This window comes from Syngnathus floridae, chromosome 3 (genome assembly GCF_059516105.1).
Source record: "Syngnathus floridae isolate MCC-2025c chromosome 3, RoL_Sflo_1.0, whole genome shotgun sequence".
In the NCBI taxonomy this organism is placed as follows: domain Eukaryota; kingdom Metazoa; phylum Chordata; class Actinopteri; order Syngnathiformes; family Syngnathidae; genus Syngnathus; species Syngnathus floridae.
Genome location: NC_142415.1, coordinates 21,094,845 through 21,107,997, shown reverse-complemented (window position 1 = coordinate 21,107,997; position 13,153 = coordinate 21,094,845). Strand labels below are relative to the sequence as shown.

The 13,153-nt window shown below is 40.4% G+C and overlaps 1 protein-coding gene and 1 long non-coding RNA gene across 12 annotated transcripts in view; one reads left to right on the top strand and one right to left on the bottom strand.

The window, feature by feature from the left end:
* The window catches only part of LOC148401080 (uncharacterized), a 154,735-nt gene that overhangs the window by 108,827 nt on the left and 32,755 nt on the right, over positions 1-13,153 (bottom strand). For 3 of the 4 annotated variants that reach the window (XR_015857547.1, XR_015857546.1, XR_015857545.1), the window contains exon 3: positions 7,425-7,464. The exons of the other annotated variant lie outside the window; for it this stretch is intronic. This is a non-coding gene — a long non-coding RNA (uncharacterized LOC148401080). The remainder of the gene's footprint in view (positions 1-7,424; positions 7,465-13,153) is intronic. 4 annotated transcript variants of the gene reach the window in all.
* pcdh9 (protocadherin 9) overlaps positions 1-13,153 on the top strand; it is a 104,255-nt gene that overhangs the window by 65,881 nt on the left and 25,221 nt on the right. The window lies entirely within an intron of this gene.

Below are 13,153 nucleotides of genomic sequence, written 5' to 3'. Positions count from 1 at the left end.
ATAAAGACAATTTGTAATTTATGGAATGACACAAAGTTGATTCTGGATTTGTCTTTGCGGGCCACATAAAATGACGTGGCGGGCCGTATCTGGCCCCCGGGCCTCGAGTTTGACACCTATGACAGACATAATATTTCTATGACCAACTCAACGAAAATCTCGTCTTTATTTGAAGAACGAGTCACAAGCTAATCAAAGTACATCCCAAAAAATGTCACTTTCCCTGACACTATCCGAAATGTCCTTCCAGTCTCCTTGCATGCGGTGCCATATGTGTTCGAGCTTGTCCAAAGAGATTTGACAAGGGCCCTGCAAGGAGAAGGAAATAAAACGCAAAGAGATGAGGCAAACATTAATCTTGTTAAGTTAAACGCCGACCCCCACCTCCTCGCTCTCGCTCTGCTCCCCAGTTGCCTGCCCAGATAATACGCAGCATTCACAGTGAAAAATCGGCTAATTTCAAACCACAACTTAGTCTGACTCGCAAAAGCTTTTAGGGGAGGGTGGGGGGGAGCGCCTAGATGCCCCCCCACCGCCCCGGCCATTGTCTCGGCTTCACTCTGTCGCTCTCCGAGGGAGTCTTTAGCTACACATGCAATCTTCTGTCTCCATTTTGTCGCTCACACACACACATTTATCTCTGTCCTTCATCCTTGCTCTTTCCATGACCTTGAGATGTATGATGGATGAGAGTCTTTTGGTTTAAGTGAGTTTTTAAGTTTTAGATTGGCATTGATGGACCATATTGATTATGTTACACAGCGCAAGAGAGGAAATGGCTGAAAGACAAACATACAGTCATACAAATTACAAAGGGGAGGGAAAAAAAGGAAAAAGAATTCCACTGTGGCTGATGTGTAGTTGGACAATGTTTCCCCCTTGTGGTGCTGGCAAGCAGGTAAGATTTGACCTGTATTTGTGGTCTGCCTTAAATCCAAATTGAACAGCTAAGATTGCTGAAAGCTGACACGCTTTTCGCTGGCTGAATAATGATTTTTTCTTTTTTAAAGAAGGCTAAGGAAATTGAATCCATGTTAAATTTCAATCTTATTTCGGCCGCCTTGTACTGCGCTTTCACCCTATTCCTGCTTTTCAGCCTCCAACAAAACTCCAATCATCTTCCTTGAGGTAAACGGCGCTGTCACTATTGTGACTTTATTGATAATCATGAGAGCCTCCGCTCAGTTTTTTTCAGGCATCTTCACCTTCTCAAACTGATACTGATTTTGGAATAAACACATTTATTGTACATTGATTGCTTTCACAAAGGCATAGTTTGAATATTGAATTATCCATCCAAGTCAACCAATCTGGGAAATCTGCTATCACCGCAGATGTTGCACATTACACAGCAAAGGAGAAAATAGCTTTTTAACCTTAACCTACATGCTTCTTCCTTGCTTTTAAGCTTTCAGTGGCGCAGCCGACTGCCGCCACCGACTAATAAGATTAGACTTGATTGTGCAGTGAAAAGCCGTCATATCCGGGCCGATTCCCCTTTTACGGCGCCTCATCTGGATCCCCCTTCCTCTCGCGGACAACAGAGGTCGGCCCACTAACGCTGACCACTTCGAGAAAAGACAAAGTATAATATTAAGCAGGGCACAGCTGCTGATGTTGTTACAGAACGGAAATTGTTGTTTATCCCAAAGCTTGATATTTATCACGGGAAGAAAACAGCTGAGAGTTCTCCCACAACGTCGTTCCAAAGTGTCTTTTCACGGAAAAGAAAATCATTTAGCAGTTTACGATAAAATGTCTTCCCAATCTTATGACGCTTGTGATTCACACACAATCTTGCGCCATCGCCTTGTGTGAATCATTGGAACTGGACAGAAGGTAGCCACATTGCAAGCCTCTTCTTCTGTCACTTGGCAGTCAACAGTTGCAGATCGAGTGTGTGTTTGTGTCCGTCAACGTGTATGTGTGCGTCGTCAGCCAAATGTCCGAGCATATGGTCACCCTGTGGCTGTATAGATGCCATTAATGCCGTGCAGCCCAAAGAGCTTACACCGTGTGCGACAGTCATCCCGCGATTGATGGCCTCGCCCGTCTCAACCATTACGCTGGCGGTTTTAAGCTCTTGATGACACTGTAGCATGAAAGATGAAGATTATTCCTCAATTGTGCAAGAGAGATGGGGCAGATTATCTCCGTGCAGAGATCTCTCCTCAACAATAACAGAGTAGCATTGCTCTCTATTTCCCTAGCAGCGCTAATAGTTGGCTACATGCAGCTCAAAGCTTTGATTTATTCATGATATCAGAATATGGCACTTTTTTTTTTCCCCGCTGGCTTTCTAAATGGAATTGCATAAAACGAAAAAAACTGCAGTGACAACGCAGCTCATGTCAACAAAAAAAGTACAGCGTTAAAAATACGGGGCTACTTGTACCCTGAATATAAGCGCTTCAGTAACACGAGGAATGGGATTAATTCTATTTTGGTATGGGTGTTTAGGGACTGACATAAATATATATACATATATATGAATATTCAGCTTGTGATATCATTTAGAGTAGCTGTACAGTAGCTGAGCTACACAGACACATTTAATTCAGCGAGGTTTAACTGCAAGATCAACTCCAGCTCAAACTATTTGTGTTGAATCAATTTCAGGTCACATAGTCCACAAATGTTCATTAGCAGATAGACAGGAGTGAGGTGATGAACACGAAAAGGCCATCGGGAATCACCGGGGGGCACGGTATCCTTTAGCAAACAGAGAGGAAAGAACCAATTCGAGAACAACTACAGGAGAATAATTGGAGCACAAGAGCTTGCCACATTAGCGGATCAACGGGCTAAGTGCTCGGCAGGTTACGCGAGTGCGTGGACAAAGAGAATAGAGACGGATGGAGAGACGAACGGATGAGGAGACAAATTGACCTGAAGGTTGACAGATATTTCTGAAGGTCAGAGCAGAGATAGTAACATGTCAAAACATTTTACAGCCCTTCAGAGAAAGCACCGAAGCTCTTGAAATGAGTGTTCAGCATGCTGTGTGTGTGTGTGTGAGACACGGCAACAATTTTAGCCATAACCTCTCACTGATGTGAAACGAGATTAGTTAAAACCGACATGTTGCCTTGTTAGTTGGTTCAATTTCAACCGGGATCAACGAATTTCAGAGCAAGTGCAGCAGAGAAAAGTTACAGCATGCTTATGATTATTGGTTTATTCAAAAAGAGTCTATTTCAGGTAATGAGATGTAAATATATTTATCTTGATCTCATTGTCGTTTTCGAAATGTCAAAACACAACGTTTCTAATCTGGCGCTGTTAAATTTAGTTTGCACGTCAATCAAAGAAATAAAGAAAAATGAGTTGAGCAAACGGAGCAGCTGTAAAAAGGGAAGATTCTAAAGAAAAATACTGTTTTGTTAAAAGGCGTTTTATTGCTTTGCCCTATGTTAGTCTGCTCTCACAACCGCTTCCAAATGATTTTTCCTTGATGAAAATATTTGTTACCGGGCAGTTCAGTGGGTCATGTGGTTGCTCCATCATTCTGACTCTTGCTTGCTTTCTGTGTTCCAAACTCAGCTCTGAAGTTTGCGTACAAAGCTGCATGCGGTGTTGTTGGAGTAAAGTACATTCAGACTCAACTGGATTGAGATCAAACGAGACAGAGAGATAGCATGATATGGATGGATAGATTGATAGACTGTGTGTTCCTCTCTCGCACTGATTGGTAAACTCCATGGGCTGTCAGCTCCAGTGAAAAGAGATCATGGTAGGTAAGCACTGAGCCCCTTGGAAAACAAAGAGCGTGTTCCCAGGCATATCTGTCTTGCTACTACGGCACGAGACTGAAAGCACATATGCTATGGGATCTCCACTAACTTATCTTTGTTGCCTTCTCTCCGTCTCTCTCCCTCGCTCTCATCTTCTACCTTACTCTTATCTATCTTGTTCCTTGTCCGTTGTTTGTTTTGTTTTCTAGTTATGGGAAAGTAAGTAAACTGTTGGCTGGAAGATTGTCGGAAGCATCTTGTCAGTTGCTTTCACCGGTTTTATTACGTTGGGGAAGATACCTTGTTCCCCATGGCGGAGAAGAGTTGTCTTTAGTTTGATCCCGTCAGATGGGGTAGCTGGATGCCAATGTTTTTCCATGAATATAAAGAATACGAGTCTGTAAGCTTTGGAAGAAGAGGAATGTTGACTAATTATTGCAAGTAGAAAAACAGTCAGTAGTTTTTGCTGGGATTGTCACAAAACTGGCCTAAGGGCATTCCATGGCATTTGGTGTTGCAACAAAAGTGTCATTTAATTATGGGAAAATTAAGCTTCAAATTTACTTCATGGACCAGTTCTTGTATTTTGTGACTCCTCTAGATGGCACTGTGGGTTTAAAGCAAGGGTGTCAAACTACTTTTTGTCATTGTCATAGTTTCCTTCGGAGGGCCATCATGACTAATAAAAGACAATTTGTGATTAAAAAAGCTAGCATTATCTCTATTGTATAAAGTGTTATTTGTAATTTTAGTGTTGATGCACAATTTGTCTTTACGGGCCACATAAAATAATGTGACGGGCCGAATCTGGCTCCCGGGCCTTGAGTTTGACACCTATGGTTTAAAGGAATGGCAAGTTGCTTTCAGCTTGATGTTGAACAGAGCGTGTCATCTCGACGTTTTCATTTCAGCAATTTCTGAGCTGTCATTTCCAGTAAAAATGGCAGATTTTTGATGCAGTTGATTCATGGGCGTATGAATCATCACAGCACAGTTGACATGTCTCTTCCAATGTCATACATGTCAACTGAAGAATGGCAAAACTTAATAGGAAAACTAACTTTTAATCTCACTTGATTCTGTGGCTACAAAATTGAAAGTTGGCGTCGTAGACTTGTCCTTGCCCAATCGTGTATCATATCAAGGCATATCCTTTATCATGCATGTTATTACAAAGACAATAACAATCCCATTTATGAAAATTCAAGCTACGTTTCGCCCCGACACCTGGCGTTCTGTTTGTGATGATGGAATCTATAAAGCGATTTCAACACGTCAAGAAAGATGGATATGGAGGAGCGAAAACAATCATTCAATGTTTCAGAGCATTTCATTTATATCTCTGCGTAATTTCCCTGGAGCTAAGGAGACCCATCGGTAACCAGCTTGCAACCCGACTGTCATTGCACTAGCGGCCTGCATTATCCCTTGTTCCCTATACACAAAGGATAAGCTTCTGGCTTTGTCCCTCTTGGGCTTTTTGAAGAGAGCGAGAAGAGACTCCAGTGGCAGGGCACAGCAGGTCTTTGTAGACTAAACACATTCTCTGCAAAAGTCAGCTTGCTTTACGCGATCAAACAGCTCAACGATGTAAGACTGCATACGGACAAAGAAGCCTTCACCTTATGGATCAGTCGTTGCGTTCGCCAAGAAAACACCGTGATCATGCTTGAGCCGTAGCAATTCACTCATATTGTCATGTATTTTCTTCCAATTTGCATTCTTGTTTTGGAATAACCTTTGGTGTAAGTGAACTATTGTTGCGTTGAAACACAAGACCAGAAAAACTAAGAAAGAGACTTGGGGAGCTGAGAAAATATTCATTAAAATATTTCATCATAACATAATTGAAATAATAGATATAATAAATTATATTTATTTATAATTAATATAATACAATTATGAATATTAAAATAAAATATGAATTAATATATTTTAGAATATTAATCAAAATGTTGGAGGGGCTTAAGCGGGGCTACGCAGATTTCAAAAACCGAAATTTAAAAAAAAATCTCTTACATCATTTTGTTGTTAGAAGAAAACACTATGTGTTTTAGTAAGCTATTTTTTTTTTTATCAAGACAACACTTGCACTCAAGGTAATGTAAATTGGTCTCAAAATAGCTTTTCTGACCTTTGTGAAGTGTGCTGCTCTCGTAATGTTCTACTGTGATGTTCACATTCATGAAATAGCTTAATTATGTCTTTTTTTCTTAACAAGTGAGTTGTATGTCTAGTTGTGACAGTATGTATTTTAGTCTGGGCTTGCCATTTAAACCAGGAAGCAGAAAAAGAAAACAATATCAACACCTTACAGTAAACACATATAATAGCAATACAACTGCAGTAGCTCACCAAGCTAAATTAAAAAAAAAAAAAAGGTGCATTGGTTTGGAATTCCCCAGCTTGTTTGGCTTGCTGAGCTGCCTTAATTTGGTTGTATCATATTTATGCCTCCTGGTTGATACTCGACGAGATTAATCATCGTAAAATATGAGTCAGATCTGCCGCTTGTTTCCTGGAGGTAAAAGCTTGTAAGTCCGCTTGTAAATACACCCAGAAGAGAGCATGTCCTCCGAGACAAATATTAGCAAAAGTGAGGGGGTGAAAAAAATAAAAAGGCTTGCTTGTTGTATGTTGCTTTCGGCTTTATCTGACAAAACGCCCTGCGTGTTTGTAGATGTATGCTTGGTTGTGGGATTTTATTAAAGGAAGGGAAGATTATGAAAGCTTAACAAAGTGGAAGTCAAGGTTATTTTGTTGTTGTTGCCTATCGTCTCTGGCCCGTGGTAGCGACCAGCTAAAAGTGCTGAAAGGTAGCATCTGAAATCAGAATAAGATCTTGCGCTAGCAGTGTATTTCTGAGGCCAGTTAATACCCTCTGTACAATCTGCGCATTTCTGATATTGGCTGCTACGATCTTTCATCTTGACATAAGCTGGCATATGCTGAGTGGCTCCACATGTTTATCTTTTGTGCAACAAAAGCAAGGCCAAAGCATGGAAGGTAATCACTTCAAAGACCTCGATGCTCGACTCCAGCGTTAGATGCTGCTTTCCTTCTAATCAGCCGCTGACCGTGCGGGTATTATGTGCACTGGAAATGAGTTCACAAGATGTTCCGACTCCAAGTCGGGTGATGCAAATTGGGTGTTTTCCAGTTAAGGCTGTTATGGAGGAATACACAGTAGCCATTCTTTTTAAAGCCAGAGCTTTAATTATCTAAAGCTTTGATGCTCAAGTTTTTTAGGAAAACTTGGAAAACTCTTACGTATGTAGAAAATACAGTAAACAGAAGATTTTTGCAAAGCACGACTCTGTCCACCACAGGGTGACAATTTTCTGCACCTCAACCACTTTGGAAGGAGCAAAATGTTTGTGTAGAATAGTTTTAAATTTGTTGCATGTCTTTTTATCATGAGCCCGGAAAAATATCTATTTTAAATATTTTTTTTACCCAATTTGGGTGTGAATAAAGATCAAGCCAACAGTCATCACTTTGGATGGCATTTCAAACGTTACCAGAAAAAACTGTAAATGTCACTATTTTCAAACAAATACATTTGTAATCCCTTATAAAACATTTGCAGAAGAGTCTATTTTTCATTTATGGGTGTGTGTGAAAACAGATTTAGTCAACATGGATGTCGTGACATTTGACTGAAAAATGAAACACTTAAAGCACACTGACCTGCCATTTCTTAAACCTCTTCTTAAACCAACAGTGCCATCTGGAGGAGTCAAAAATACAATAATTAGTTCATGAAGCAATTATGAAGCTTCATTTTCCCATCACTAGGAGCACATCAGATACCTTCAGATCAGGCATCTTAAAAATGAAAATTCACTCCATTTTTTTTTCACCTCCAAAAGTAGGACTTCCAAAGGAACATGTTCATACTGTCAAATGGTTTTCACTTCACCAAGCGCTTCCACTTTGGTAATGCACACACATGAGGGACACAAGACAGATACATGTGACAGAGCAAGAAGTCACCCCCGTTGACTAATGAAATTAAATGACAGCTCTTGAGCAAGAAGGGATACTGTGAGAGCTAGCCAGACTGAGAAAGAGAGTGTGAAGTAGGCGAGGTTGGGGGATTGTGTCCAGCCAGGAAATTGAAGCCATCGCAAGCAAATTGAGTTCAGGTCATTTTGGCGGGCAAGAGCAGACCAATCAATTTGGCCTACTACTCAGTGCCTGTCAGGCTCACAGAAGGACACCTTGGCATCCAATAATAAGAGCACAGCAAACAACCCAAGTCCTGGCTCACTTACTCTCAGCTAACATCAAGCGATCTGTAATTTCTCCTTAGGGGCAATACAGCAATATAACTGTAGTCTGCTATATTTGTGTTGATACGAGCTGTCAAGTTAAAAGGTTGGCGCGATCCCTTTCACCGAGTCGTCCAATCAGAGACAGCGTTTGCATCTTCTCAAGTAGGAATCAACTGCTCGTTGTTTTCACGTTTCCCAATTGCACCTAATAGGAGCTGCATTCAAACTCAAGCCGATTACAGCAGTCGGCTAATTAACGAACAAATTGCGTGTCTCGTTCGGGAAGGTGAATTACTGCACGGCTGTTGTCAGATGAACAGAAAATAAGTTTCGCCTGTCTGAATGGTTGAAGCGCAGTTATGTAACAAATATTTCAGCTTATCACGACATTCTCGGGTGATTTCTAGTGAAATTACTGGAGTTTAATAACATGAAAAACAGAAGCATTATTGCAGCCATTTTAAAAAAGGTATCAAGGAATTGATGGGAATATGTTTTTAAACAGTTTGTTTTTCTCTGTACCCTCTGCTAACCTGTGGACAGTGCATGACACAACATTCTCGTTCATTAACTAAATTACACAGCAGGAACGTTGCAATGCTGAGGCAACAGGCGAAAAGCAGAAGAATCGTACAACCCCAAAGGCCTAATTATCTCTGCCGGCTCCCAATTAATCTATTAAGTTGTTCTGGCTCAACAGCAAGACCTGAGGCGCCATTTCAGATATCAATATATTGCACCATCAAATAGACATGTTGCAGGTGCTTTTTGATGGTTAGAATGCTGCTCCTGTATCTGCTTTCCAAATCCATAAACATTTTCAAATATCCAAAAGGATTCCAGCTCACATACAAGCTCCATCTTTGTTTTTTTATAGTGTTGAACCGTGTAATTTTACGGCTTCTCATTGTTGAGCCTTCACTGGTTTGCAAAGATCGACTTGCAAATGGAAAACTGCTCTCATGCTATTGATGACTTTCAAATCAGTCACTGATTGTTTCTGTGATTAGCCACTGGATTTAAGATGCTAAGAGGGGCAAGTCGGGTTATGAGATTCATGGGGGTACAGACTGTAGACATTAAGTTTGTTTACACACTGCCAGTGGAGTAGAGTTAGCGCACATGAGTGATTGCTGGAATATTGCTCTCATCTCTTTAAACTAATAATCATTCTGCATTTTCCCCCAACACCCAAGCCCCCAAAGATAGCCTGCCCTCCCTGTTCTTCCCCACTTCAATAATGTTAATGTTGTTCTGAGGCTAGCAGGGGGTGGAAACAGTAAAAAACAAACAAAAAACAATATACAGTAGAGTAGTATTGAAAGGTGTACTTTGTCTCGCTTGGATTTTTAGCCGTTTTGAAAGACTCCCAAGTGAGCACATGCAAATTTACACACCAACTTCTTTTGAGTCTTATTTATAAGACAACACATTGTTGCAAAAATGCAAATTTTTATACCATGGTTTGTTTATCCAAAAAAAAAAAAAAAATCTTTCAGGGTATGTTCAAAATATTTAATAAGGTGTCAATTTTGCCTCGGGGTATCCTTGAATAACAAACATCGTTTCCAGTGATTTCCGTGACATAAGCAGCACGTTAGTGGCATTTGTTACTAAAGACGAATGTCTCGTTCCTGCAGCCATCTAATCATGATATTTAACATATATATATATACACACAATTCTTTTTTACGCTATACACTTGTAGAAATTACATAGTTTCCTTTAACTTGGCTTTTTTGCTTTGCCAGGATGCAATGTGATTATACCTCCACAGAGTACAATTACTTCTTATAACTCAGGTGTATAAAGTGACTTGGTCAGCTATTTCAGCTGCAATAGGGCAGAGTCAGTCAGTAATAAAAACCATTCCACATGAACGTGCTATTTTTTTTCTTTTCATTTGCTTGAGCTCAACATTTCACAGTCATCACAGATCTACTGCTATGAGTGTGACACCGCACCATAGCTGCTGGCACATACGCTCAGAGCAGGGTGTCAATGCATGATCTGGTGCCAATGTCAACAATTTTCCATGGCGCTTGAGCGTCAAAAGTTGTTAAAAGTCAAGCGGACATCTGCTGCTTCGTAATGTTGCTTAAAACAACTACAGGTTGTAAAATGTAGAGGAGATGCCAGACAAAAACGTGTTGCCATTCGTGTTTTCAGGCCACCAGAAAAAAAATCGCGTCCATTAAACTTGGTAGCAATCCACCAAATATGACTGAATAACAAATGGAATGATGAAAAATAACCATTTACTTATTATAATTAAGGTTATTAAGGTGTTTTGTGTTTGTAGTATGAAATTGTGCTGTGGTTATTTATTATTATTATCAGTAGTATTAGTATTGTGTTATTGTTATTATTGATATTATAATTATCAGTAGTACAGTATCATTAATATTATGTTATTATTATTAATATTATAATTTGAGATGTCAAGGCCCATGTTCAGTGCTCGTGATCCTCGGCACCTCTGCTCAGCACTCAACAGTCGCCAGACTGGCAAATTCTCTTCTCACTGTGAAAGAGTCACAGAGAGAAGAAGTGCTGTCTCTCGCGCTTTACGGCTGGAGATGCCAGCAGAGAGTAGTGCCAATGAATGAATCAGAAGAGGTTAACATGTAGCTGATTCTCTGTGGCAGTTCAACAGATTTTTCCAGCCCTGCTTCAGGCGCACAGAGCAGGTTGCACTACTCCAATCTCGCAGTTCTCAGTAACCTGAAGTCAGCTTTATTTAACGACAGCCCAAATTTAGAGTGAAGGTGGAGAGCGAGAGCACGCGGTAGTGAGATGTTGGCTTCACCCGAGAAAGGAAGTGCGAAAGCATTGTTTTAGATGGAGGTTGCTAAAAATATGGATAATCATCAATCTGAATCGAAAATGCTTCAATCTACTCAAATGATTACATGTACTTTTTCCTGATCTGATTTCCGACACACTTTCCACCATTTTATTTTTACATTAAAAAAAAAAAACTATAAGGAAATAATCCTTAAGCCAATAAAGGACTAGAATTTGACACATCTCGGGAAAAGAAGTCAATAATTTAGTGCATCTCATCCCAGTGCTTCGCTTTTATAACTCACATTACTCTTTTGGACTGTGCTCATCAACCTCATTTTCCAACTTTGGCACATGAATCAGATAAGCAAGCCCAGCTCAGTGAGAATATTGGACGAGCATTCATGTTGGCAGAATCAGTTCTTGAAGCAAGTCGGTCTAATGCGAATGCATGCAGAGATAAGGAATACTCATCGAAATGTGACTAAAACATATGCTGAGTTTACAGCATGGCTTTCTTAAATGAAAAACTAAATGTGGAAGCCTGCGAACCTGGCCACGGGACAGACTGAGTCAGAGCGAGCCGAGTCATTTGCGTAAAAATCCAAAATAGGCAAAACTGTGATTCAACTGTCACTTAATATTAATCTTAAACAAAAATGGCTGAAGCAAAGCATCAAGATTATTTCATTGTTGTTTTTTTAGATGTATTTACAAAGGTGACCAGCAGATGGCAGCGCACCTTTGTTCTTCCAAGGAAATAGAGGGGAGGAATGGAAAGAGATCTTGTGAGTTCTACTCTCCCGCATGACTGATCTCCCTTAGCGGTGCGATTGTGAGAACACACTCGTAGGATGTGTTCTCTCACTGCAGGTGTCAGACTGCTGCGAGATAAGATTATTTGTGGGGCGGGGGGGTGAGGAGGTTGCATTCTGGCTGTGCAATTGTGTGCGTCTGAGCATTAACATTCTGCTCAGTGTGTGTGTGTGTGAGCATCTTCCTTTAAGATTGCAATGTTATACAGTGTTTTCTTGAAATAATACCACACACAAGTTGTTTTGAATTTTAACACTGCACTCCATGTGGTCAGAAGCGAAAAGATGGAGGAAGGAAAGAGTACAAAGAAACATTGTTAGACGTGTGTTTACTGTCACACGGCGTGGGTCTTTATTTTGACAGGCCTGGCAAAACGTTTTTCATTTTTAAAAAGGACGAGATGCCGGACGGAAAATGCATTGCATTTTCAGTCTGCTTTAAACACAGATTGCAGGTTTAAAAGTCAATATTCCATTTTGGTTTAGAGGGCTACTTGTTTGTTCTTGATTTTAATATGAAAAGCCGAGCTCTGAATCAATGAAGTTTAAATTCATTTGGAATGCAACCATCTACTTTTATAGACCTAGCTAAGATTTACAGCTACAACTAGTCTGTAGAGGGCTCAGACATTTTCCTCTTTGATGATTTATGTTGACTTGGATGACATTTGGATGACGTGTGCAAAACTGGCTTCTGATCTTGCCGGCTAAATTTTTGTACAGTTTGCATAGCAAGGGCAAATGTTATTCCAGCTCTTCCTCATCGTATGCAAGCTTGCTTTACATGTCACCTTGCAGTAATAACCTGCTTCTATTTATTTTTTTTGACAGTGCTTGTGTGTGTTTGTGCAGGGAAATTATTCACAAAAAAACAACAACAAGCAGATAATAAGGGTTAGCAGGCGTGATAAGCCATAATAGCTTGTAAACTGGCAGCAGGGACAGTTAAAGCTGGTTTATGCTAATATTATTACAACCGACAGTCGGCAAGCCGGAACGCGGAAAATATCTTCAAACGTACAATCGGCCACGTCTCAGAGATGGAATCAATTCACACATTTGCAAGTCTCACATAAGTCTCAAGTTGTTACATTCGAGTCTGAGCAAGTCCCAAGTCATTTGGATTTGGGCAAGTCCGGTCCAGTCCTGCCTTGTCATATGTCAAGTCATGATCTATCAAGGGAGTCGTTTCCATCCACCCTCGCTTTTCCATTCTGTTGTTCCTGTCCCCATAAATGCACCCATCCATTATTTACATCCATCACTATGGAAGTATTTTAATCTGAAGGAAGCATATTTCTCTTTGCAAGACCACCCCCCTCACCCCTCCTTCAACCAGGCAGCCTTTTCCTCATTCTTATTTCTATTATTAGACATCTTTTTTAGTTGGATTGAATGCCACGTGTTCTCGGAGCAATTTTAAATATATAATGAGGTCATTTGCATTAGACTGCAGATTGGCTGACCTTTGCTTTTTGCCAATAATTACTGTAAAAGCTGCCGTGCCTGTCTGTCATCAACAATGATATGGCACGAACAC